This window comes from Arachis hypogaea, chromosome 2, assembly GCF_003086295.3.
Source record: "Arachis hypogaea cultivar Tifrunner chromosome 2, arahy.Tifrunner.gnm2.J5K5, whole genome shotgun sequence".
Lineage (NCBI taxonomy): Eukaryota > Viridiplantae > Streptophyta > Magnoliopsida > Fabales > Fabaceae > Arachis > Arachis hypogaea.
Window position 1 is genome coordinate 80,648,689 of NC_092037.1, and position 5,234 is coordinate 80,653,922.

Consider the following 5,234-nt stretch of genomic DNA (forward strand, 5'->3'; position numbering starts at 1 on the left):
AGAAATTTATTTTTGGAACATGATTTTAGAGCTCGAACATACAAAACCAGTGAGATTTTGAGCCTATTTTGATTGGTTGCATTTTATCAACCAATATTTTATTTTTGTGTGTGTTGTTCTCTCTAAAATTGTGATCTTTGTCTTGCCTAATTCTATATTTCCATGGTTTAATGTATGCATGCACTTATATGATTGAGGCATTGTTTCATTTAGCTCACATACCCATATGGCCCTACCCTTTCATTATCCTTTGCAGATTAATTTGAGCATATTTTACCCCTTTTATTCTTTACTTTAGCACATTATTAACTCTAAGAGGAAAACAATAATGTCCTTAATTTGAATCCTTGGTTAGCTTAGACTAGTGAGAGTGTTCATGATTTAAGTGTGGGAAAATTGGGTTTGGAAACATTTGGTTTGAGAATTGAGTATGTTGGAATTTTCTGAAAATGTGAAAGAATGTTGAGAATATGTTCATGCATTCAATACCTTCATCATATGCATTGCATGGTTTTGAAAACTGGACCAGACCGGCAGGTTCAACCGGGTTAGCTGGGAACCGGTCACCAGGCCGGTTCGGTCGCCTCCTAAAATCGTCTTGCAAAAAACCAGTAAAAAAATTGGCCGACGGTGAACCAGCCGAATCGGCCCGGGTTTTTATCAGTACCTGTTTTTTACTTTAGATTCAAAACGGTGTCGTTTTGACGAAAAAAAAAAACTAAACAGGCCCAACCCGCTTACCCACAAAGCTGACCCGGTAACCCAATTACCCAACCCTTTATATAAACTGAGACCTCAGTTCTCTCACTTACTAGCCACCACACCTCAACCCTAATTTCACTTTCAAGTCCTATCTTCATCAGTTCATCCAACTCCAACGAAGGCCACCGTCCCTCCCAGTTTACCACATTAGAGCTACTATCACTAGGCAGAAGGACATCCAATGGGCAGCGTCGTCGGCGTCATTTGGTCGTCTGGGAATTTGAACTCCGATGCTTCCATGGTCGGCATTGTCTGCTCATCTGGTAAGCTTTTCTGTCAATACCGTTGGGAATCTGTTATGTCGCCGTGACCTAAATGCCTACTCTGCTCTCTGTTGCGGTAAGTTGTAGTGGTTTTTCAACTAATTTTTTTTTTATTTTGTTAATGAACTATGTGAATTGATGCAGAGTTCTTTATTTAGCTAATTATATGGATTGATGCAGAGTTCTGTATGTAATGGCTGCTGCATGTAATTCAATTTTGGATTATTTATTTAATTAATTATTTGGTTAATTATATGTAATGGCTACTGTACTGATTTTTCAATTTTGAATTCTGGATTTTGAATGCTCAATAGAATTTTGATATAATTTTAGATTCTAAACGGCTGTAATTCTCAATTTTGTTGTAATTACGGTAATGGCAAAGGTTTTATTGATATGTGTAAGTACTATTTGTCATATAATTACAATTGGAAATAAATAAATTTTATTATTATTTTTTATTTCTATTCTTAATCAAATATGATTGCTGCATATAGAAACTATAACAATTAATATGCCATGGCAATGTATTGTTTAATAAATCTAAGATTAAGATCAGCTTATGAATAAGACCAAAGAACAAATGTTTGGTCAGCAAATCTTCTGCTATTATGAAAACTCAGTTTATTGTTGTTATATATTGAATTTTTTAATGATTTTATTCTATATTTAACTAAATCGGTTCAACCACGGTTCGATCCCATTTGGACCATCGAACTATTAAACCAGTCACTCGACTGGTTTAATGACCGGTCCGGTTTTTGCAACCTTAATGCATTGTGAAAAACGAAAGAAAAAAATTATAATAATAAATACAAGAAAAATAAAAGAAAAAGGAAAAGAAAAAAAAGCAAATAATAGAAAGGGGACAAAATGCCCCAAAGTAAATGGTGATATCAATGCATATGAGTTGTACTTAAATTTAGAATGTATGAATATGTGAAAAACACAGTTAATGGGAAGTTAGATATTGTATTTTAATTACATGGATTGTCTTAAATTAGGTGGGAAGTTTAAGTTAATTAAGGATAAGATTTTAGTCCACTTGACCAAATACAATCCTACATTGGCCCTATCCCCATTACAACTCTTAAAAGACCTCTTGATATGTGTATCTGTGTATTAAATCTTTGTTGATTGATAGAAGAAGAGCAAGCCTTAGAAAGCAAGATTAGTAGAGAATTGAGAGAATCGAATCTTAAACACTTGAGTAATTAGAGTGTACACACTTCCAATGAGGGTTCGATGCTCGATTCTTTGTTCCCGGCTTTCATAAGCTATTTTCTTCTTGCAAGTTATTTGTACTTCATTTTTATGATTTGAATGAGTGAAAGTTAGTTCTTATTTGTTCTTGAAAGGTTTATTTACTTTTAACTAAGTAGGTAACAATATTTTAGCATATAGTTGCATTCATACAAATAGGTTGAATTTCATACATTCTACCATTCCTCTTCGCTCTCTTATAGTCTCTCTTGAGCTTAGCATGAGGACATGCTAATGTTTAAGTGTTGGGAGATTTGATGCACCACTATTTCATGGTACATCTTGTGCTTAATTGAGTGGATTTTATCCACTAATCTCACTCTTATTCATTGAAATTTCATATTTTACATTTCCTTTCTGATGTTGTGCTATGATTGAAAACATGTTTTTTTGGTCTTAATTTAGCTAATTTTAATCCTCTCTCATTACCATTCGATGCCTTGATATGTGTGTTAAGTTTTTTCAGAGATTACAAGGAAGGAAATGGCTTAGAGGATGAAAAGGAAGCATGCAAAAGTGGAAAGAATACAAGAAGCTGAAGGAACTGTAAAACTGGAAAGGAAGCATGCAAAAATTGAAGGAATACAAATGAGACGGTTCCAGTTGCATTGGAAAGCTAACATCCGGGGCTTTGCAATGATATATAATTTGCTATAGTTGCCATGCTGTTAGGTGACGCGCACGCGTGGATCACGCTTACGCGTGACTTGGCGAAAATTCAATCCACGTGTACGCGTGGACAACCCGTACGCGTGACAGAGCCGCGACCTGTACGTATCAGAAATTGCCCCCAGCAATTTCTGGGCTATTTTTGACCCAGTTATCGGCCTAGAAAACAATGATTAGAGGCTACAGAGTGGGGGAATCCATACACAACATTCATTCACACAACTTTTCATTCATACAATTTTAGGTTTTAGATGTAGTTTTTAGAGAGAGAGGCTCTCCTCTCTCTAGATTTTAGGATTTAGGATTTCTCTTCTACTCTTATTGATTACTCATTGTTATTATTTTAGTTTGTGAACTTTTGATGTTAGATTCAATTTCCATATTAATGCAATTGATTGTTTGGATTTTATTATCTCTTATTGCTTTTCTATGTTTTTATGTTATGCCCTCCAAGTACTTGACAAAATGCTTAGAAGGATGTTAGAGTGGGATTTTATGTTCTTGGCTTGGTTGAGTAATTGGTAACACTTGAGTTATCAAATTCCTTGTTGATTGATAATTGAAAGTTGCTGATTGATTTGGATTCCACTAAAGCTAGTCTTTCCTCAGGAGTTGACTAGGACTTGAGGAATCAAATTAATTAGTCCACTTGACTTTCCTTCATTCATTGAGGATTAACTAAGTGGGAGCAATGAACAATTCTCATCACAATTGATAAGAATAAATAGGATAGGATTTCCAGTTCTCATACCTTACCAAGAGCTTTTCCAGTCATTTGATTTTCATTACCATTTACTATTCTTGCTTCTTATCTCAAAAAACCCCAAAACACACTTTTCCATAACCAATTATAAGCATACTTCCCTGCAATTCCTTGAGAGACGACCCGAGGTTTAAATACTTTGGTTATTATTTATTAGGAGTTTGTACTTGTGACAAACAATCTTTTGTACGAAAGGATTTTAGTTGGTTTAGAAGCTATACTTTCAACGAGCCTTTATTTGTGAATTCTAGACCGTACTAAAGTCCGTTCATCACCTGCCACTCTTCTGAGAGTGGTGGACATTTTGGTCCTCAAAGGACGGCTAGAAAAATTCTAGACTGTGGATTCTGGTGGCCCACACTATTTAAGGACGCTACTACTTTTTGTGAATCTTGCTCCGCATGCCAGAGGTTTGGGAATATATCCAAGAGGGATAAAATGCACCAACAACCTATATTGTTCTGTGAAATTTTTGATGTTTGGAGCATTGACTTCATGGGTCCATTTCCAAACTCTCATGGTTTCTTATATGTACTGTTAGCTGTAGATTATGTTTCTAAATGGGTGGAAGCAATTCCTACCTGCACTGATGATGCTAACACTGTTGTCTCCTTTGTTCGAAATAATATTATCTATTGCTTTGGATTACCACGAGCAATCGTAAGTGATCAAGGCACTCACTTCTGTAACAAGAGATTAACAGGTCTACTGAAGAAACATGGGATTGTTCACAAGGTGGCCACACCTTACCACCCCCAAACTAATGGGCAAGCCAAAATGTCAAATAGATAGATAAAGCGTATCCTAGAGAAGATCGTTAAGCCTCATAGAAAAGACTGGAGCACCAGGCTTGCAGATGCGCTTTGAGCATATCAGACTGTGTACAAGACACCAATCGGAATGAGTCCCTTTCACCTAGCCCACGGAAAGGCTTGTAACCTCCCAGTGGAGGTGGAACACAAGGCTTTCTGGGCAATAAGGGAGTGCAACATGGGACTCGAGAAAGTGGGGGCTGAGAGGAAGCTGCAACTATGGTGCGTGGAAATTGTGATCATCAATGGCGCTGGTGCACGAAATTGCAATCACACTTTTGCAACTCCGCACAACTAACCAGCAAGTGCACTGGGTCGTCCAAGTAATACCTTGCGTGAGCAAGGGTCGATCCACGGAGATTGTCGGCTTGAAGCAAGCTATGGTTATCTTGTAAATCTTAGTCAGGATATTAGAAATTATCAGGATTGATTGTGAAAAAGAACAAAAGAACATGAAATGATTACTTGTTTTGCAGTAATGGAGAATAGGTTGAGGTTTTGGAGATGCTCTGTCCTCTGAATCTCTGCTTTCCCACTGTCTTCTTCATCAAACACGCAAGGTTCCTTCCATGGCAAGCTGTATGTAGGGTTTCACTGTTGTCAATGGCTACCTCCCATCCTCTCAGTGAAAATGTTCCTATGCTCTGTCACAGCATGGCTAATCATCTGTCAGTTCTCGGTCAGGCCGGAATAGAATCCAGT